At 46.0% G+C, this 22,795-nt stretch overlaps 1 protein-coding gene across 2 annotated transcripts in view; it reads left to right on the plus strand.

Annotated features, from left to right (window-relative positions):
- The first annotated feature begins 243 nt into the window (after positions 1 to 243).
- Positions 244 to 22,795, plus strand: part of FRMPD4 (FERM and PDZ domain containing 4) — a 350,102-nt gene continuing 327,550 nt past the window's right edge. For both annotated transcript variants that reach the window (XM_039364275.1, XM_039364276.1), the window contains exon 1: positions 244 to 508. The gene's annotated coding sequence lies outside the window, so the exon portion shown is untranslated. The remainder of the gene's footprint in view (positions 509 to 22,795) is intronic.

A 22,795-nucleotide genomic window follows, 5' to 3' on the forward strand; every position in this document is an offset into this window, starting at 1 on the left:
AGAAGCCATTTAGATAAGATATTTCTGAGGAGTTCAACCCACTCATATTCATTGAAAAGCTCAACCACTTTCTTCTTGTAGGAGCAGGCTGAGCTTTTATTCGCCCCCACCCCCGCATCCAAGCCACTACCACCTCGCCATCCGTTAGCTGCTCCTGCTTTTCCCCGGGCTTTGCGCAGGCGCAGAGGCACACACGCTCACTTCTGCTAACGCCTTGGCGAGCTAAGCTGGGAGGTGCGCGGGTGCGCGCTTTCTCCAACATCTTCCTGGTGGCGGTAGATGCTGCACGCTTAGCTGCCGGCCGGAGTGGGGGTAGCAGGAGCTGCCGCTGGGGATTTCCTCGGCAAGGATAGCCGCTGTTGCTGCCGAAGGAAAGCAATCATGCATAACCTTCTTCGTGGCACGGAGCTGTTACTGAAATGAGCAAGCGAGCGCACAAATGAGGTGTTGCTTAGGCGGCTCCCTGGATGGATGTGTTTAGCTTTGTCAAGATTGCTAATCTCTCCGGGTAGGTGCTGCTTCTCCTTCTCTTGAGTCCTTTTTCGTACATCTTCCCCCCCTCCCCCCGAATTGCTGCTGCTGTTGCTGCTCATACTGCTGCTGCCGCTGCCTATACTGATTATCATGTCAGTTCCGGTGCTGTTCTCTGTAGTGCTGGGGGCGGTAGAGAAATGGAAGGAATTCAGAGGTGAGTCGTTAATCCAACTTCCTTGCCTCTTGAGTCAAGGTCTTCGTTGCCCAATTGGTGGCACCTTCTGCTGGGTCGGGGCATCTGCTCTGTTTTGGCGGCATTAAGCTGATGATTTCCCCCGGATACATCCAAGCGATTTTCGACATGGGGGTGGGGGGCGGCGGTTCCTGGGGAAATGAGTATGGATCTCCTCTTTCCCGGGCAAGCGGCGCTGCTTCCAGAACACTGGAGCTGCGTCGTGCTTGAGTCCCTGGAAATGAATTTCCTTGTGAGTGATTTTCAACGCGTCGGTTGAATGAAGCTAGGCGGTTAAAGATTCCCCCCAGCCATGGCTTCCTAAGCCCTTGGATCTAAATTGCCTGGTGTGAACTTCCAGTTTGAAGTACTTTTTATGTATTTTTTTTAAGAAAACATTTCCACTAGCTCAGAAGCTTGCTTAAATGCCCATCTTTAGTTTTACTTGAGTTATTGCAATACATCTTACCTACTTGGTCTCCTTGTCTTATTTGAAGTTAGAACTGCATCATGAATATTTTTAGAGAAGATGTGAAATAACCCGAAGTCTGCCATCAGTTGATCAGTGCTGGAGTATGATTAAATCTATTTTGGTTTATTGTAGCATATGTGAAATGTTACCTACTTTTACTTTTCTCACAACACAGATTGAATGTAAAAAGAAATGAAAATTTTAGAGAAAAGTTAGGCCTCAGACTCACAGAAATACTAATCATCAGATTGAGATTTATTTCAGTGTAGTTCAAAGAATTCATTGGTACACATCTCTTGATCTGCTGTAGGTGTACTTCATCACCCCTCCCATATTAGGTTTCCTGCCTTGCAGAGAGGATTCCTGAAGAAAAAAACCTATATTTAATCTTTTTGTTTTTAAAAATATTAATTATTGTTGCTACATTAGTTGTAATATACTTAGGTATGAGTAGTATTCCAAACGGTAATTCTAAGAAACAGTAAATAATGAAAGGGCTTGAACTGCTGAACTTTTTGTAAGAAACATCACAAATCAACTTTTGTTTGAATAAGAAACATGTTCCATTTTCAGACTGGACAAAATTTTCAGTCATTGAAATGGAATGTAGACCAATAGAAAACTCTTATTAGATAATTTTATATAGTACAAATAGACTAACATTGAAAAATACTGCAGGTGTGAAATCAAGAACTTCTAAATGCCAGGGATATTTCACAGCTTTTCAGATGCTTAATCTCTTATTCAATAATTGGGTTACTCAGTAGAAGACACTTATACAAGACACTACTATAACAATATCTGTGTTATTGTAGACAAGAATGAAGCCAGGTACATGTAGAATATTTACCTACAACAACCTATTCTTCCAAGATAAAACTCTTGGCTTTTTCCTCACACATTTTTAATTTATCAAACAGTTCACTTTGTAAAGCATCTAATACTTACATAACTACTTCTAGCCTAGGTTCTACTGATTTCTACCTCATCAACTTCAGTCCTATTTCCCCCCATAATCTATGTTAATACTGTTGTTAGAAGTGATCAGATCTTTATAGAAATGAGTGATAATGTGCAAGGATACTAACATTTTATCTAGTGGTTGACTCTTATATCAGAAAAATCCTTGTGTGCACTTTGGTTTTCTGAAGGAGAACTAATATATTGCACCTAAAATGCATCCTTGTAATGAATGATAGCTATCTGGTTAGTTCCACCTACGAAACAGTCTTATTATCATTATTATTATCAGAAGAAATTATAATTTGTGCTCTCAAATTCTTAAGTGATGGTTAGTGTTTTTATTGTTTTTTCCACCACTATTCTGAAAATAAGGGGTTGGCTGCTATTCTTAATAAGAATTTGTACTAGTATGTGTGCCAAATGCTTTCCTTTATCCATATCATGGTTACTTTATTATTTGTAAATTGCCAGGCAAAACCTAAGGTAGTTGGAATTCTTCAGAAGTGCTAAAACCTCACTTCCCACAATCCCCTGCAATCAAAACTAATTTTGATGGGAGGTTCTGGGACTTGTAACTCCTAATGTTGTTAAATATGTCAGATAACTTTAATACTTGTCTGATCTCCTGGGTATCATTAGTAGGGACAAATAAAACATAAGGAAAAAGGGCAATATAAATGAGGCCCTAAAATTCAGTGTGTGATTTTTTTTTTAACTATTGGGAACAACTGCATAAAAGAAAAAATAGAGAAAAATAACCAGGGCAGGGCCGAAAACATTACTGAGATGTTGGCAACTGTGAAATAACATAGTAGTAGTAAGCTACAAAGAAGAATGAAATAAAGGATTTATAATATTAACTGAGAAGCAGCAGTAGTCAGCAAATGTGGGCAGAATCAGTAGGAAGTTTGTACAGAGTGTGTTTTCCTTGCTGGCCCAGGAATAATTCATTTTTATGTTTGCACTTCCATACATACTTTTACAATTTGGTGGGTACCCAGCTAAAGAAATATATGTTATTTTTAGGTTGTAACCTTACTTGGTAATTTCAAATACCTGTATGAAAAGTACTTGTCTAAATAGAATTATGAAGGATTCCACTCTCATTTTTATTTAATAATGTTTATCATTTTCTCTTCATGACATACACAATTTAAAAAGCTGATCTGTATTTTGTGTAAAGTTTGAGGCTGGTTGTAAAGTATATGCTATTCTGAAAATTTCAATTCATGCAGTTGCTTTAATGCAGGGGTCCCCAACCTCTGGTCCGTGGATCGGTACTGGGCAGCAGCATGCTAGCATCCGGTCTTCACAAATAAGCAAAGCCCCATCCTTGGGATGCAGGAAGCACACAAAACCATGTACTCTCTGGTCTGTGGAAAAACCTTTCTGCAAGGAACCGGTCCCTGGTGCCCAAAAGGTTGGGGACCTCTGCTTTAATGTAAACTTAAAGTGCTCTTGCTTTATTGGTTATATGCTTTGCTATCATGGACAGAGTCTGGAAGCAAGCTGTCAGAAAAGAAAACAGCTTTCATATGAACAGGTTAATTGGTAAAATATTTTTGCAAAAAAAAAAAAACAATGTAAAAAGCAATTTTCTATGTAGCCTTATTGGCATGAATTACAGACAGGATCAGACATTACTGGGATTGTAATTACTGGGATTCAGATCAGATGATTTCAAGGTCTTTTTCACATTTAACAGCATTGCTGATTTCCTGCCCCAGGATATTTTTTTGTTTTATGAACAAGAAGGAAACTTTCTATAGCAATTGTAATGATGGCTTTGTATTCAGTTTCATAGGATATGTGATCATAGGAACAGAAGAAATCAGATTATTAGCTAATGTCTCAAAATAGTCTATATTATGACTATGCATTGCTTCACATTCAGAAGCAAAGATGGGTTCAGAGTGCACAAAGCTCATATCAGTGTGCCTGTCTGTAGCTTCTTAAAATAGCTATTTCTTTTATCAGTGGTATGCAGTTTCTCAGCTGTACTGTAAGACTGAAAAAAAATACAATCTTGGTTTAAAGAATTACTGACATATCCTAAATGTGTAACTGGAAATAATTTTTGACTTTTACATTTGTACAGCTTTAGTCTGCATAATGAACTGGGCCTTTTTGTAGCCCAATTACATTTCTTTTATTAAACAAAAAAATGTATGATTTCCACTTGGCTATGTAGGAAATCTTTGCTTAATGACAATAATTGGAAACAGAATTTTCAGTTGCTGTACAACTAGATGTTGTACTAAAACATGACATCATGTGGGCATGTTGCTTAGCAAAGGAAATAGTGACAGTCCCTGTTGTCACTATTAGTAATAGAGGGAGTTGAAGTTGCCGGAACCTTGGAGGAAAGTGACCATGTCATACTGGAATTCAATATAATACAAACACAAGCAATAAAATATAATTCAACCAATGTCTTAAACTTCAAAAGAGCTGATTTTAACAAACTCAGAGATAACCTAGGAAAGATTCCATGGATGAAAATCCTAAACAACTCAAGAAGCATGGGAAACTCTGAAAAATGCTATTATAAAAGCCCAATCCAGCATAATACCACTGAAAAAGAAAAACAAATTCAAGCATACATAAAATGCTTTCCCTTTGATAAAGTAGACAACAATCTACTGTTTGGTAAGATAGAAAAAGATGAAATAGACAACATCACCACCAGGTGGATTTGTAACAGGCTGACAAACCATACTCAGTGAGTAGTCCTCAATGGTACACATCCATATGGAGAAAAGTAAGCAGTGCAGTACCACAAGGTTCTGTCTTAGGCCCAGTACTCTTCAATATCTTCATCAATGACTTAGATGAGGGAATAGAAGGGGAACTCATCAAATTTGCAGATGACACTAAACTGGCAGGAATAGCCAAAACCCCAGAAGACAAGCTCAGGATTCAAAAAGATCTTGACAAACTTGAACAATGGGCCCTATCCAACAAAATGAGTTTTAATATGGAGAAAAGCAAAGTTTTACATTTAGGCAGGAAAAATCAAAAATATAAATACAGATTAGGTGACACCTGGCTCAAAATCAGGAGCTGTGATAGGGATCTTGGAGTCCTAGTGGACGATCACTTGACTATCAGCCAGCAATGTACAGCAGCAGCCAAAAAAGCTAATACAATCCTGGGTTGTATAAACAGAGATACAGAATCAAGATCACGTGAAGTATTAGTACTTCTTTATAAAACCCTAGTGCAGTGGTGGCGAACCTTTTAGAGACTGAGTGCCCAAACTGCAACCCAAAAGCCACTTATGCATCACTGGGTGCCAGGTGGGCATGGCCACCGAGTGGGCATGGCCATCGAGCTGTCGGCTTGTGCTCACTTGCTCGCTGTCCGCTCCGACTTGTGCTCATTCTCTCGCTGTCTGCAGCAAATGCTGCTTCTGCTGAAAGTTGCTCCTTTTATAGCCTCTCGCCTATTCCCAGACTGCGCATGTGCAGAGAGCTGCGCATGCGCGGAGAGGAGGAGGGAACAGCTTGGCCCAGCAATGACTCGTGTGCCACCAGAGACGGCTCGGTGTGCCACTTGTGGTACGTGTGCTATAGGTTCCCCACCACGGCCCTAGTGAAACCACACCTGGAATATTGCAACCTATTTTGGTCACCATACTACAAAAAATGATGTTGAGAGTTTGGAAAAAGTTTAGAGAAGAGCAACTAAGATGATCCAAGGCCTGGAGACTAAAACATACAAAGAACAGCTGTAGGACTTGGGTTTGGCCAGTCTAAAGAAAAGAAGAAATAGGGGTGACATGATAGCAGTATTCCAGTATTTCAGAAGCTGCCACAAAGAAGAGGGGGTCAAATTATTCTCCAAAGCACCAGAGAGCGGGACAAGAAACAATGGTTGGAAACTGATCAAAGGGAGAAGCAACCTGGAATTAAGGAGAAAGTTCCTAGCAGTGAGGATAATTAACCAGTGGAGAAGCTTTCTTTCAGAAATCGTGGGTGTTCCATCACTGAAGGTTTTTAAGAAGAGACTGGACAGTTATTTGTCTGAGATGGTATAGGTTCTTCTGCTTGAACAGGGGACTGGACTAGAAGATCTCCAAGGTCTCTTCCCGATTCTGTTCTGTTCTGTTCTACTCTACTCTACTCTATTCTATTCTACTCTACTCTACTCTACTCTACTCTACTCTACTCTTTTTAAACATTTAATATGGGTTTTAAGTGAGGTCTCCTTGTAACTTTCAGCCAGCTTCCAACAAGCAAGGTCAGTGGGGAAACCAGCCCTACCCCACAAATAAGCCCTAGTTTTGGGACAAGGTGAATGCCTAAAAATCAAGGTGGGGTGGAGGGTGTGGGGCTTACCATTGCAGCCAGACTTCCAATAGATTGACACTTGCCTCACCGGCCCACTTCTGCAGCTGAAGGAGCAGCTTCATTCTGCAGCTAAAAATGGAGCTCTGGCCTGCATTTCGTAGTCAGAGGCCTTTCCAGAAGGCCTCTGCAGCTGAGAACCAAGGTATGGACTCAATCCATAGCGCAATGTTTGACTGCAGAGGCCTTTCCAGAAAGGGCTCTGACTGCAAAATGCAGGCCAGAACTCCATTTTCAGCTGCAGAATGAAGCTGCTCCTTTGACCATGGAAGAAGTGGGCTGGCTAGACGGAGCTATTGTTGCTGCCGTCAAGAGGTGAGTTGAAAAGACATCCCCAAAAATAAGACCTGGTGCCTCTTTTGGAGACAAAAAAAAAATGTCTGGGTCTTATTTTGGGGGAAACACGGTAAGAAGGCTCCAGGGAAGGTTGCAAATGGTGGTCACATGACCACAGGACACTGCAACCATTGTCAGTGCAAGGTGGTTGCCAAGCAATTGGATTCCAATCATGTGAACAGGGATGTGTGTGTTTGGATGGCCAGAACTTCAAGAGCTGGATATAAGTACCAGTCATTCAGTACTGTCATAACTTTCAATTGTTGCTGAACAACTGCTCATTAACCAAGAACTACCTTTAATGCTATTATTTAATACTTTAAAGGAGTATATGTTTACATCAGTAGTAACTTTTCAGGATGAAAAAGCAATTTGTTTTCCTCCATGAAGACAACTTTATAATTAAGTCATTAGATAATATAATTTTGCAATTTTCTATATTTGTTTAAGGTTATCTTAGGGGCATGGATGGTCACAAAGCATCCATTTTAATTATTTTACATCTTAAAATTTAAAACTAAGGATCCAGAAGAATAGGAAACCTGGTATATGCCAAGAAAGGTATTTGTATTGCAAATCAAAGATAATATTGACTTGTGTTTGTTTATGAATTCATATGTAGCATTTATATTTAAATTTTACATTTAAATGTTTTATGTGGCTGTTATCTCACAATTGTGATTCTGGGTAGCATACAAGGATTAAAATGTGAATTGGAAGAGACAACCTCTGGTGTCCAAAGATAAAACAATAGCCCAATTCTCCAGCATGATCAATGGAGAATCCACGAATGGGTTAACCTTGTTTTCCTGCCCTTTAAGACTAAGTCAGTCAAACTTTGCCACGCCTCTCTCCTGGACTAGGAGTCCCCCCAATCACAACTTAGTCTTCGCCCTGATCAGTCGTGGTGAAATTGGCTCCTAGTGTTAAAGCAGGAACACTAGCCACTTTCCTCCTTATTTTTTTTCCCCTTGGCTCATTCCTCCCCCATGCCCTTCACTGCGCTGATTACAGCGCAGTGTATATCGGTTGTATTACAGGGCTTGCAGGCTTCAGAGGAAGCCTCGAGCCTCCTTTAGTGGGGAAGGTGACTTGATGGATTACCTCCCTTCCCTTGCTTGTAAGCTCAGGGAGGCTTGAAAATACTGTGTTTTTTTTCGCTCAGTAGAGCTAATTTTGAAGCAATTATGACTGTTTTGATTATTACTTTGCACCAGCCTCAGCCTTCCTCTTCGGTCCAGCAGCGGTCTCCATCTTGGGTGCCGCGCGTGCTTCCTTGAGACTGAAAGTGAAACTATATTTACAGAGCTCCTTCCTGGGCAAATTAGCCCATGGGGGGGGCACAATAATCAGGAAAAAGTTTTCAGCCGGGCCTACTTCGATCTGCAATTGGGCCCTGGAATTTTGACTGCCACAGTGACTGCTTCATTTACTGACCTTGCCTCAAGAAAAAAAAAAGAGGAGAGACAGAAGGGGACAAGGACAGTACAAAGGTTCTTCAACAGCCACGTTTAGCCCTGGATAGGGCCTTCAATTGATTTTTTTCCTTTTTGACTGTACAACCATTACTAGTGTGCTGGCCGTACCATTAAGTTGGTCTTGCCACCACCAACCATTACCAGTGTGCTGGCCATTACTATTAAGTTGGTCTTGCTGCCACCAACCACTAGTGTGCTGGCGGTTACCACTAAGTTGGTCTTGCTGCCACTAAGTGAACTACTTATGAGCTGGCCGTTACTATTGAATTGGTCTTGCCGCCACAGTAGAGCATCGGAGTGCTTTACTGGTCTTACTGCCATCAGGAGCATTGCAGTGTGCTGGACGTGCCATTAAGTTGGTCTAACAGCCACTATTAATCCTGAGTACATTGGATATTCATTCAGTGATCACCTGTCACTATCAGTACTTGGCTCCTTATTATGGAGATCCCTCTCAGCACACCACTGAGATATCTCTTTTGAGATTCCTCTCAGCACACCACTGAGATATCGCTGATTGCAATGGCAGACAACGATGCACCTCAAACTTCTTAAAGTGCCTCCAGCAGTACTTCTAGGCGCAAGAAGTCCAAGTCCTCCAGACAGGAGGCTGCTGGGAAGCTGCTCCGTTACCATTAAGTTGGTCTTGCAGCCACTAAGTGGATTGCATCTGTGCAAGCTATACCATTAACTTGGTCTTGCCACCACTAAAAGCCTTGCCAGGGCACAAGCTGTGCCATTAACTGGTCTTGCTGCCATCAAGAACATAGCAAATGCGCTAGACATACCATTAAGTTGGTCTGTCGCCACTATCAGAATTTTGAGTGTGCCGGCTATTGCAGCCACTACCACTAGCCAGTAGGTGGCTCTTTACTGTTGAGATCCCTCTCAGCTCACCACTGAGATATCTCTGATGGCAATGGCAGACAACACTGCACCTCAGACTTCTCAAAGTGCCTTCCAGCAGTGCTTCCAGGCACAAGAAGTCCAAGCCATCCAAACAGGAGGCTGATGGGAAGCTCAAAATCAAAGCCATCTCTGGCAAAAGATCCTCTAAAGCTGCTGGAAAGAAGCAAACAGGAGGCACCAGGCTTTAGAGAAACAATTCTCCAAAGTGGATAAGCGACAAAGCAGGGCAGGAGCCAGACATGTCTTCCCTGTTCCCATGGAGGTATCGGTTTTTGGCCTGCAACACGCTCCTTCAACCTCGGCTACCCTAAGTGCCTGGTCTCCGTAAGGGGAAATAGGTCAGTTTGTTTTCCCCAGGGCAGAACAGGTGGAGATGGCCCCTTCCAGTGATGGGCCTGGATTTCATATCCCTGCACCTGCGACGAGAGTCAGGCCTCTGAGACCAGAGGCAACATTTACACCCATAGAAACCACCTTTACCAGGCTGTTTAATGTGGACCCAGCACTATCAGTGGTGCTAGCTGCTCCCTGTTGTAGATGGACCCTTGACACCATTGTTCTCTTCCTTCACGGTGTCGGGAGACATGGCGAAGGCCTTGAGATCAGAGGATAAGAAAACGGAACTTATCTTATGGAGGGACCATCAAGCCTCGGCATAGGCAACAAGAGCAGCTACATCCACTTCCTTTTTTGCCAGAACCTCTCTCCTCTGGCTTCGCCAGCTGCAGGCTAGAGTTCCGCCAGAAGAGGTACGAATGCATCACGACTTGAACAAATTAGTGGCTGCATCTGAATATATGGCAGGCGTGTAGTTACATGCTGCCAGATTTCATCTTGAGCAATAGTATCCAATGTCACCGCTTGTACACTCTTGTGGCTCAAACAGTGACGAGTAAATACTAGGTCCCAGTGGCATTTGGATGCTGCCCCGTATAGGGGCGGCCAGTTATTTGGAGAGGCCTTAATTCCTTATCTAATTGAAAATAAGGATAAACGTAAGGTCATGTCCCATTTTTTCAGGAGGGTAGATAGGAGGACTACCTCCTACGCCCGCAGGCAGTCCTTTTGTTCAGGGACCAAATCGAAGTTTGCTCAGTTCTCCCAACCTTTTTCCCCCAGACCAGACCTCAGTTCGACAGATCTGGTGATACGGACAGATCCAGACAGCTATTTCAAACCTCGGTCCAAGTGACTGCAGGGAGGCCTCTCCCATAGGGGGCAAATTGACTCCTTTCGTGCACACATGGGAAGCCCCACCACGGACCTCTGGGTCCTCAACACCATCAGATTTGGCCTATCTCTGGAATTTACTTCCAACCCCCCGAGACATTTCGTCTCTTGCCTATCGCCCAAAATTCCACTCAAAAGAGGTCTCAGAGGAGGACATTCAACATCTCCTAGAGATCCAGGCCATAGAGCCAGTACCGGCAGAGCAGAAGGCATGGGGTTTTTTATTCCATTCTGTTCATTGTTCCCAAGCCCTCAGGAGGATGGAGGGCAATCCTCGATTTAGAAGGATTAAATACTCACTTGGCATACAGGAGATTTCAAATGCAAATGGTCCAATCCATATTGACTGGCATTACAAAGGGGGACCTCCTGATGTCCATCGACCTGATGGAGGCCTACCTTCATATTCCCATCCTTCCCGGGCACCGGGAATTCCTCGGGCTCTGCTACGCAGGCCAACACTGTCAATACAGAGCTCTACCTTTTGGCTCTCATTGGCCCCAGAGCGTTCACAAAGGTCCTGGCAGCTCTTACCGTGCATTGAGGACCATTCCGGTGTGCATCCAGTGTTATCTGGACGACATCCTCATTTGATCCTCCTCGGTCCAATTGGCTCAGTCAAAACTGGCATTGTCCATCAAGACCACGAGTTTCAGTAAATTTCCAGAAAAGCCAGACAGTTCCCTTCACCTGCCTCCTTCACCTGGACACGGTGATAGATACGTGAGGTATGCCTATCTCAGGAACGTCGAGACAGCATCCGGTCCCTGATCAACCAGATTCAAAGGGAGCATGTAGTCACCCTGGCTATGTTTTCCCAATTATTAGGAACGATGGTTTCTTGCATAGCAATTGTGCATTGGGCCCGACTACACTCCAGAAACCTGCAATGGTTCTTGCTCCCATTCCAGGGGCTGGGCACCAGTTCCTCCAGCCAAAGGGTCAGGATTTCATCATGGACCCTAAAATCCCTCCAGTGGAAAGTCTCCCCAGCGGTGGCCAAGGGGACCTTGTTCAAGGAATCCACCCGGTTCATCCTAACCTCAGATGTCAGTTTGTTCGGCTAGGGAATTCACTTACAATCACAGTTGGCTCAGGACCGGTGGTCCCATCAGATCTGAAGCACAACATAACATGGTTGGAGCTCAAAGCTATACACCTGGCTCTACGCCTCTTTCGCAGTACAGTGACAAAGCAACACATTCTAGTCCTCATGGACAATGTGGCGGTCAAAGCCCATATCAACCAGCAAGGGGGTGCCCATTCCAGGTCCCTTATGGCCAAGGCTCAGTTGTTGGGAACCTGGGCTGAGACCAACCTCTCCTCCCTCAAGGCCGAGCACATCTTGGGAGAGACGAATTGGCAAGCGAATTCCTTGAGCAGGACAACAATGGACTACTCCTAGTGGCGCCTGCATCTAGATCTCTTCAAGGAGGTATCAAGAGAGGTTTGGTCATCCAATGCTGGACTTGTTCGATACTCCGGCAAATTCCCAGCTCCTGAGATTCTTCTCCCGGTTCCCATCTCCAGGGGCGGAAAGAGCAAATGCTCTCCGCATCCCATGGCCAGGAGGTCTGCTGTATGTGTTCCCTCCTCTCCCTCTGATCCAGGCAGTTATCCGAAAGATACTGTACAGACAGAGGTGATATTTATTGGTTCACACTGGTCAAGATGGCCATGGTTTGCCGACCTCATGATTCTTTTTATTTCTCCTCCGTGGAGGATATCTCGGGATCAAGTCTCCTTCAGCCAGGGGACTCCAACATCCAGAGCCCCAGTGGCTTCAGTTAACCGCCTGGCATTTGAACGGCGGCTCCTGACACAAGAGTCCTACTCATCAGATGTAATTACTATGATTCAGGCCTCACGACAGAAAAATTTCTGTCACTGGTGTGCAAAGCAAGAGTTACCATTCTGAGAATTTTGGATTATTTATTGGAGGGGATCAGGAAGGGCTTAGCGCCCAACACAATCTGCAGACAAGTGACTGCTCTGTCCATGGTGCTTACATGTGGCAATTCAGAGCCCTTGGCTCAGCATCCCATGGTGCATTCCTTTGTCAAGGGAGCAACCAGCACTAAACCGCCCGTGGTTCACAGGTATCCCTCTTGGGATCTGTCCAGGATCTACAGGCCCTCACTTCACCTCCATTTGAGCCTGCACTCTACGGTTCTTAACACTTAAGTTCGCCTTCCTGATAACCGTTACATCGGCTAGGTGCATTTCTGAACTTGCAGCTCTATGAGAGATGACTTATGCATCTTTCATGTTGGTCCTTTGATTGGATCCCTCTTTCGTTCCAAAAATCAGTTCTTTGTTTCATAGGGCACAGGAAGTAGTGCTGCCAGATTTTTGCCCTCAGCCATCTCATGACTTGAACGTAAATGGCACACCTTGGACGTTTACAGGGTCTTACGTCACTACATTGAGCGAACTGTGTCTTTTCACAAGTTGGAAGCCCTCTTGTTTCATTCCAGCCCTCTTCAATGGGGCAGAAAGTGACTGCCTCCACTATAGACAGATGGATAAGGGCTTGCATAGCAGGGGCATAACAATCACATTCCCTGCCGGTTCTAAGTTGTATCACTGCACACTCCACTTGCAGTGCTGCGACCTCAGCAGCATGGGCGACTCAGGCGTCAATTGAGGACATATTTAAGGCGGCGACATGGTCCTCGCCTTCTCCTTTCATGAGGCATTATAAACTTGATAAGTTTATTTATTTATTTATTTATTTATTTATTTATTTATTTATGAGACTTATATACCGCTTTAAGTGCAAGCACTCTCTAAGCGGTGTACACCAGTAAGCAATGTATATATATATTTACATTGCCCCCAACAATCTGGGTCCTCATTTTACCTACCTCGGAAGGATGGAAGGCTGAGTCAACCTTGAGCCGGTGAGATTTGAACCGCTGACCTGCTGAACACAGTCAGCTAAAGTGGCCTGCAGTACTGCACTCTAACTGCTGCACCACCTCGGCTCTTTTTGCCTCTGTGGAAGCCTCATTTGGCAGGAGAGTGCTACAGCAAGTAGTACCAGAGGGTAGGACACAGGCCCAGACTACTTCCCTCCCACAGGGGCAGTGAGGCTTTGGTATGTCCCATTCGTGGATTCTCCATCGATCATGCTGGAGAAGGGGTGTTATCTTACCTGAACGCCTTTTCTCAGCATGACGATGGAGAGTCCACCCCCACCCCTTAGAGTCTGTCAAGTCTTGTGTCGGGTATTTGAGCCACCACGTTGAATTGTTGTCAACAGCTGTGTCTTCGTTGTGACTGGGAGAACTCCTAGTCCAGGAGAGAGGCATGGCAAAGTTTGACTGACTTAGTCTTAAAGGGCAGGAAGACAAGGTTAACCCATTCGTGGATTCCCCATCGTCATGCTGAGAAAAGGCGTTCCGGTAAGACAACACCCCTTTTATGAAAGAAACTACATTCACCTGAGAGCTCACCTAACCTCTTGACAAAATGCCTGGGGTAACAGCAAAAGTCTTCAATGCCTTACACAAGACTAACAATATTAGGCCATCTGGATCTCTGGGGGATGTAGGGCAGATACTGTCATAGAGAACCCTTGGCTCTGGATTCCAAAGTGGAATGTTTAAGGAAGAGTCTACAAGTATGTCATATCTGTTATAGGTCAACAGAGATAATGGGAAATAATCAGTCCTTCAGCTAGCCAGGACCTATGTTATGTGTAATAACTAACACTTGAATTGCACCTGAAAACCAGTGCAGTTCGCAAAGGGTATTACATAAGAATAATGAGGAATGTTACAAACTGTCTGCATCACTGCATTCTCCAGCATGATGAGTGTAGAATCCACCGGATGGGTTATTTCAGCCTTCCTGCTCAGATAGACTAGGTCAGAACTTTGGCCACACCTCCCTCTGAGTGTGTTTTCCCAGTTTTGACTTAGTCTCGTGCTCAGCAAGATGCAGAAATTTTGGCTCCTTAACTAGGCTAAGTTAATTGCATTTATTTTAAACTATTTAAATCTAATTAGGTTAATCCTTTTAGTTATTTAAAGTGTAGTGTTTCCTTTGTTTTCTGCTGCAATTGGGATAGAATTGGCAGAGATTTAAATTCTAAATTTAAAACGGGCCTTCCGACTTCGAGCCTTCCAGGCTCCTGTGAAGAAGGCTGCAGGTTTTTTTTCTTCGAGTGGCCCTTGGAGATCGGAGTCACTCGGGACTCAGGCCGTTCGGAGGCTTCCCTCCTGGCTTCGTCGCAAAGAGGCTCCTCTTGGCCGCAGGACTTGGATCGCAGCGGAGGCTGCGCAACTAATAGCAAGTTCCTTCTGTGACTGGGGGAGAGTGCTTATTTAAATTGCTGTTCCTTGAGGTTATTGCCCTAAAAGGGAGGTTGATTCCTTCCATTCCTTCCTTTTGGCGTCTTTTAGCTTTCTCGGAGGCTCGGAACAGGTGCAGCCACCATTTTGACCGCATGCACAGGATGCGGTCGCCATTCTGAGAGGGTTATCGTGGGTGGCTGCCATTTTGAGTGTGACTTTAGATGCGGCCGCCATTTTGAGTATGTCCATAGGCACGGAAGCACAATCTGTAGGGACCTCGTGTTCCTCTTAAAGACATTGAGGCTTTCCTTATTCACTACTGGTCTGTGTTTCCAGGCCTCTGACCGGGAGAAGTTTTACAGCTTTGTTTCATACAAATCACAGATTTGATTCTGCCCTATATTGGAATTATTGTTCAAATTACTTATTGGTGATTCTGTCACTTATCCTTATTCTGGTGTGAGCGAGCGAAGGGGAACTCTTTAGACCACCTGTTCCACATAGAGAGTGGCATTTGTCACTGGCCTAGACAGGCAGTTCTAGGGAGCTGTCTGACTGTCCTTGCCATTGTTGTGCAGAGCGTGGATCGGTTTTCCATCTCTGTCAACCAGGTCTGCGTATTGGGTTCCCCCCACTTCTGGATATCTCCTACCCGGATTATCTAGATTGCAATGGTGGACAGTTCCTCGCCCCAGGCATCTCAGGGCTCTGGTATTCCTCCCCCTCCGCACAAACAAAGCGCAGATCTACTGATTTGGACATGGGGCGGGGGGGAAGAAAAAGGCCAAAACAAAACACCTCTCTACCAAAGAGCCCTCAAAGTCAGCTGAGTGAGAGGCTTCGAGGAGACATTTGGCATTGGAAAGGGAATTCTCCAAAGCCGAAAGGCTCAGGTCCAGTGAAGCTGAAGTGGTTTCCCCCACTCCATTGGACACTCCTGCATCTGAGCTTCCATTTGCACCTTCTCATGATGTTCCAAGGGCTTGGTCAAGGGGAATCTGTGCAGGCTGGTCCCCCTCGCTCCTCATCATCATCTTCTCATCATAGCCCTGAGGCCACGTTTATTCCAGCCGAGGCTGGTGCAGTTATGTGGAACAAGGGATTAGGTGGTCAGCTGAGTTCCAGTCCTTCATGTACAATGCATTTATGCAATTCATGTCTTCTAGGGGACAGCGGCCCTTTCAACCACCACCACCTCCTTCTATACCTCCTTCTCAGGCGGCATGTACCACTGTCCCCAGTTCAGGGGTTTCCGAGACTTCTTCCCAGCTAGGGGAAGAGGGGTCTGTTGACTTGGAGATAGCTGACACGCCCATGTCAGAAGATGAGGCAGCGCCTGAACAGGCGCCAACTTCGGGCTCTTTGACCATTCTCTTTTCAGGTCTCTACTGTTAAAGGCCATTACCACCGTTAACCTCAATTCGGTACAGGAGGAGAAACCTTCTACCTCCGCCAGTCAGGAATCCCTTGTTTGCGGAACAGGTGGTGGAGGATAAGCAGATTCTCCAGCACTGGAGATGGAGAATCCACCAATGGGCTTAGACTGTGTTCCTGCCCAATCAGATCAAGTCAGCCAAAGTTGCCACGCCTCTCCTGGGCCAGAAGGTCCCAGTCTTGACTTGATCTTGCCCATGAAGAGACGTGCAAGTTTGGCTCTTAGGCAGGTATAGTCTCCATTGGTGGATTTTCCATCTTTCCTTGACTTTAAATAGTTTTCTGATCAGTGCTGGGCTCAGCACTGGAATCAGATTGCTGTTTATTTCAACCCCCTTCCTTCCCCTCTTAACCTTAAAGTGAGGCTGGGATCAGCTTCTCTTTCTGCGTTTTGTTGTCTTTCAGTTTCGTTTTCTTCTATCCTCCCTAACCTGTTGGATTCCTATTAAGTTCAGTTCCATTTAATAATTCTCCAGGAACAACTATAGTTGTCCTTTCTATTTTGCTTTAGTTTCCTTCCCTGATTGGGGTCTGGAACGCAGCTCCAAGAGTTACGATTCAAGGGGTGGTGGTGGAAGTGCTAATCAGCAGGCAAGCTTATCAGCAGTTTAAAACGCTGGTTTTTCTTTTGCCTTTTCTTGTTATTTACGGGCTGTCTTTGCTGTTCAAGGGGGCTGAGGGATTGTTGCTTCCCTATTGCAGCCCCTGTTGCCGGCTGAACACATGCTGCTCCGAACAGGTTTTTTTCGTCGAATCAGCTGGCTGGCGGTTCAGTTAGGTGGTTGAGCAGGGCAGCAGAGGCAGGCAAGCTCCTTTTGCCTTTTGGAGGCTTCGACTGCTCCGTTGAAGCTCTTTAGTGATTTTTCTCATTGGAGGAGTTCTCTGGATCCTATAGGGAGACTCAGAGACGCATAGTGGTGGCCAAATAATTGTTAAGAATTGTGTCCGCCATTTTGTGGATCTGAACACCATTCTCTGTTGTTGAACAATCTCAGTGAGTTTCATTTTTGCATCGGCCGCCATCTTGAAACTGCCATTTTGAGAACTAACAGTTCTTTTTCATGATTATCTGGTTTTTTTGTTTGGAACCTGCACTGAATCCTTTTTCAAAACAGTTATTCTTAACTAACAATCTCCTTCTAGCAGAATTTGAACTGGTGTCTCCTCATATACACTCAATATTATTTACACACACAGTAGGTCCTTGATTCTCCCTGTATAGCAGCATTGAATTCCAGGTGTACCTTTTCATGCATCTGGGTTTACCCACAAAATAGCAGTTTCTGGATTCCAGGTGTACCCTATCGTGCACCTGACTTATCTACAAATTAATAGTCATTGGTTACCAGGTGTACCCCATCGTGCACCTGTGTTAACCATAAATCAGCAGTCCTTGGATAGCAGGTGTACCCTATTGTGCACCTGTGTTATCCATAAATTAGTAGTCCCTGGATACCAGGTGTACCCCATCATGCACCTGTGCTATCCACAAATTAACTGTCCTTGGATACCAGGTGTACCCTGTCGTGCATCTGTGATTATCCAAGTAGACAATAACAGCTGTCTCTGGATTCCAGGGGTACCCTATCATGCTCCTGTGCTTATCCAGAGTAGACAAACAGCTGCCTCTGGATACCAGGAGTACCCAATCATGCTTCTGTGATATTCCACGAGGATGGAAGATTCTGGCTCTTCCAAGAAAGGACTTTCACCTCTCTCATCAGCCTCAAAATGACAGAAATCTTCCAACCAAGAGGCGGCAGGTAAGATTTCGGCCAAGGCTAAAGCGAAGGCTAGATCTGCAGGAAAAACATCTAAAAAGGAGGAAAAACAGGCCAGTAGGAGACACTGGGCATTAGAGAAGGTATTCTCTAAAGCCCAAGAACAGACCAGGACTGAAGCCACTCAGGCTGAAGTTCCTTCATTTAATTTACCACTGGGACCCTCCACTTCCCCTCGGGGAATCTGGTCCACAGGAGACACAATTTCTACCACTCTACCGGTAATTCATCTCGTCGAGAACACATCTTGCAGCCTGTGGCTCAGCGGGCTCTGCAGTCCGTCCCAGAAGCCACTTTTACCCCCACAGCGGCTGGGCTCAGACTACCAGAGCTGGTTCCTCTGCCCACAGAGGATCGTCTAAATGAGTTGATTGCTCAGGCGGTAGAGCGCGCCTTTCAGGCTAGGTCTCAGGTACCTAAGGCTACCTTGGTTTCTCCCCTACCGATTCACCAGCCAATGACGGAGGCATATGGTGCACCTACTTCACCTTCACAATCTTCTTACTCTGAGGGTTCATCCTTTCGTGAGTATGATGCGGACATGGGGATTCCGATGTCGGACCAGGAGGAAGACCCTCCTGAAATGCCATCCTTTACCGGTCTCTTTAATCCGTATCATTTTGTTCCCTTGCTCCGAAAGGCCACTTCCACAGCCCATCTTGGTCCCGAGCCTTCTACATCAACTTCGACTGCTGCTCCGGACTCGGAGGCGGATCCGAACTTCATTGAACCGGTAACCACACAACACCGCATACCATGTCCTTCTATGTTTCTGAATGCGATCAGGAAACAGTGGGAATCCCCAGATACCCTTCCCATCCCGAGTGGCAGTGATAAAAGACTCTATAACGTGGCCCAGGACTTGGCAGATGCCCTAGAGGTCCCCAAGGTGGATGAACCCTTGGGACCCCTGGTATCTCCCACTGCCACTCCTGGGGATGTGTCTGATGCCCTAAAGGCAGAAGACTCTAAAAAGGAGCTCACCTTTCGCAAGACACACCAAGCTACAGCTTGGGCTATTAGGGCAGCTACATTGGCCTCTTTCTTCAATAGGTCTGTTCTCAGCTGGCTGAGACAGCTCCAGGCCGGAATTCTGGTTCAGTCTAAAAAGACTGAACCGGCATCTTGTTTACAGAAAATTCAAGATGCAAACGCTCCAGTCAATTCTTGGAAGCATAAGAAGAGTAGACTTCCTGACATCCGTGGACCTCACGGAAGCTTATCTTCACATCCCCATCTCTCTCAGCCACTGCCGGTTTCTACGGTTTGCTTACAGGGGCAGACACTACCAATACAGGGCGTTACCTTTCGGTCTATCCTCGGTCCCGAGAGTTTTTACCAAAGTCCTCACAGTGTTAGCAGCTCACCTCCGGATGGTGCCTGTCAGGGTCCAGTGTTACCTGCACGACATTCTGATTCAGTCATCATCAGGACAAGCCGCTCTGACGGATCTAGAAAGGGTGATCAACCTTCTCCAAAACCACGGGTTTTCAGTGAATTTTTCAAAGAGTCACTTGTCCTCTACAACAAGGTTATTACACCTAGGGGCCATCATAGACACGGTCGACTGCCGTGTCTTTCTATCCCAAGAACGTCGGGACAGCATACGTCAGTTGGTCCTACAACTTTGCGGGAGCGGCATGGCAACAATAGCAAGTCTCCCAATTATTGAGGAAATTGATATCAGCCATTGCTATCATTCCTTGGGCCAGGCTCCATTCCAGGACACTTCAGTGGTTTCTGCTCCCTTTCCAGAGACGGAACCTCAGCTCGTCAATTCAGAAAGTGCGAATTCCACTCAGAGTGTTTCACTCCCTCAGGTGATGGCTCTCGTCGGCCATACTCATTCAAGGAACCGGACCAAATTACTCTGACAACCGACGCCAGTCTATTCGGTTGGGGTGCGCACCTACAATCACAGTGGGCCCAAGGCCGTTGGTCCCGGTCCCACCTTCAACACAATATAAACTGGTTGGAGCTCAGGCCATACATCTGGCCCTTCGACACTTTCACAACTCGGTAGCGAAACGTCACGTACTGGTCTTCACGGACGTTGCGGCCATGTGAATTGACAAGGGGGCACTCTATCCCGTGCCCTCCTTACCGAGGCTCTCCTTCTGGGTTCTTGGGCAGGGGCAAATCTGGCCTCCATCAAGGCAGATCACATTTCAGGGATGGCAAACACGCAAGCGGATCTCCTCAGCAGAATGACGGTGAACCAGAGTGGCACCTGCACCCGAGGATTTTCAGGGAAATATCCCACAGATTCGGACTTCCGATTCTAGACCTCTTCGCCTCCCCGTCAAACACTCAGGTACCAAGGTTCTTCTCCCATTTCCCATGCCCGGGGGCAGAGTGCACGGACGCTCTACGGAGTCTGTGGCCGGAGGGTTTACTTTACGCCTTCCCTCCTCTCCCCCTTCTCCTGGCGGTCATATGTAAGATCCTCAGGGAAAGGGCAGAAGTTCTCCTAGTGGCACCGTACTGGCCTCGGAAACCAAGGTTCACTGACTTAGTGAACCTCTCATTAGCCGATCCGTGGAGGATTCCTCCGGACAGGGTCTCGCTCAGTCAAGGGACACTACTTCATTCAGACCCACAATGGCTACAGTTAGCCGTATGGCACTTGAGCGTTCAGTTTTAGCTCAGGAGCACTGCTCGTCTGGAGTCATTTCTATAATCCAGGCTTCCCGTCGGGCCTCTACCAATCGGATTTATGAGGCTACATGGAGAAATTTCTGTTCATGGTGCTCAAAGCACCACCTGACATTGTCAAATCTGACAATTCCTCACATATTGGACTACCTCCTGGAGGGTCTGGAGAGGGGTCTGGCTCCAAACATACTACGCAGACAGATTGCTGCTTTGTCCACCATCCTTACATGCGAATCTGCAACTTCCCTGGGTCACCATCCCTTGATCCGATCATTCATCAAGGGTGCTACCAACACCAAGCCTCCTGTAGTCCACAGATATCCCTCCTGGGAATTACCGAGGGTATTGTGGGCTCTTACCAATCTGCCCTTTGAACCCCTCAAAACATGTGAGTTGAGATTCTTATCACTCAAGGTAGCCTTTTTGGTGGCTATCACCTCCACGCGACGGATTTCCGAACTAGCCACTCTCTCCACTAGAGATGATTTGTGTATCTTTCACCATGACCGAGTGGTCCTTCGTCTTGATCCAACCTTTGTTCCAAAGGTGAATTCCTTATTTCACAGGACTCAAGAAATTGTGTTACCAGATTTCTGGCCTAATCCCTCACATGATCTGGAATGGCAGTGGCATCTGCTGGACGTCCGCAGAGCACTTCGTTATTATATCTCGCAGACAGTTGTCTTCCCCTCTACCGAAGCCCTTTTTGTTTCATATCATCCTCCTTCCAGGGGTAGGAAAGTGTCGTCCTCCACGATTGGCAGGTGGATCAGGGCTTGTATTGCAGAGGCGTATAGGGTGGATTCAGTGCTGGTTCCAGGGCGTATCATGGCCCATTCCACCCATAGTGCGGCTACATCTGCAGCCTGGGCTACTCAAGCATCCATTGAAGACGTTTGCAGAGCAGCCACATGGTCCTCTCCGTCACCCTTCATTAGGCATTACAAAATCGACAGGTTCGCCTCGGCGGAGGTGTCCCTTGGCAGGAGGGTTCTGCAACAGGTACTATCCCAAAGTGCCTCACTGGGCAGGTCTGATTCCCTCCCTTGGGGACAATTTAGCTTTGGTATGTCCCATTGGAGGATTCTCCATCTCCAGTGCTGGGGAAGGGGCGTTGTCTTACCTGAACGCCTTTTTTCAGCACGGAGATGGAGAATCCACTCCCACCCTAGTAGGTTATTAGGCCTAGCTTTACATTTATGAGCCAACACGTCTTGCTGTCAGTCATGGCTTCGCCTTCATCAAGACTGGGACCTTCTGGCCCAGGAGAGGTGTGGCAACTTTGGCTGACTTGATCTGATTGAGCAGGAACACAGTCTTAAACCCATTGGTGGATTCTCCATCTCTGTGCTGAGAAAAGGCATTCAGATAAGACAATGCCCCTTCCCTGTCTACAGGTTTTCCACACTATAGTGGAGAAGCAGTGGTCATCCCTGGCCACTCTTCCTTCCCCTAATAGAACAGAAAAGAAACTTTTCAACGTGTCTTCTTCATTTGCTTCCCTCTTGGAGATACCTTCAGTTGATACTCCTCTGACTTCTTTGTTTTCCACATCTGCTATTCCAGGGGATATGGCTGAGGCCCTGAAAGCAGAGGAAAAGAAGTTTGAACTCTCTCTTTGCCAAGCGCACCAGGCTTCGGCATGGGCGATAAAGGACGCGATTTCATCCTCTTTCTTCGCCAGGGCATCGATCATATGGCTTCGTGAGCTTCAGACACTTGTTCCACAGGATCAGGTTCGAACACATCAGACATTAGGGAAGCTAGTAACCGCTTCAGAGTACGTGGCAGACGCTTCTCTTCATTCGACCAGGTACTCTGCCAGATCCATTGCAGCTACGGTTGCCTCTCGTAGGCTACTATGGCTAAAACAGTGGAGAACAGATTTGAAATCAAAGTGGCGTTTATCCACATCCAAATATAGCGGTACACAGTTGTTCGGGCCAATCCTTGAACCGCATATTATTGAGGGCAAGAATAAACGTAAGATTCTGGCACACCCCTCCAAACGGTCTGATAGACGGCCCCAACAGGAGTTCCGTAGGCAGGCCTTCCGTCCCAGCAGTTCCTGGGAGTGGAGACAGCCCTTTCGGGCAGGGCAGTCCTGGGATTGGTCAAGAGGCTCACGATCCTTTCTCCCCAGACAGGATCGTCCGCAGGACCGCCAAAACATGGGAGCCA

Source organism: Crotalus tigris, unplaced genomic scaffold (assembly GCF_016545835.1).
Source record: "Crotalus tigris isolate CLP2741 ecotype Arizona unplaced genomic scaffold, ASM1654583v1 scf7180000019707.1183690, whole genome shotgun sequence".
In the NCBI taxonomy this organism is placed as follows: domain Eukaryota; kingdom Metazoa; phylum Chordata; class Lepidosauria; order Squamata; family Viperidae; genus Crotalus; species Crotalus tigris.